Raw genomic sequence first — 292 nt, forward strand, 5'->3', positions numbered from 1 at the left:
AGAAGAAGGGGCTGGACTGGATGGCCCTTGGGGGGTACCTTCCATCTAAAGGACCCTATGTATTCCTTCAGGGCAGAAAAAGGGGCTGGACTGGATGGCCCTTGGGGGTCCCTTCCCTCTACAGGACCCTATGTATTCCTTCAGGGCTGAAGAAGGGGCTGGACTGGATGGCCTTTGGGGTTCCCTTCCAACTACAGGACCCTATGTATTCCTTCAGGGCAGAAGAAGGGGCTGGACTGGATGGCCCTTGGGGGTCCCCTCCATCTCTAGGACTCAGAGGAAGGCAATGGTG

Source organism: Sceloporus undulatus, chromosome 11, assembly GCF_019175285.1.
Source record: "Sceloporus undulatus isolate JIND9_A2432 ecotype Alabama chromosome 11, SceUnd_v1.1, whole genome shotgun sequence".
NCBI lineage: Eukaryota > Metazoa > Chordata > Lepidosauria > Squamata > Phrynosomatidae > Sceloporus > Sceloporus undulatus.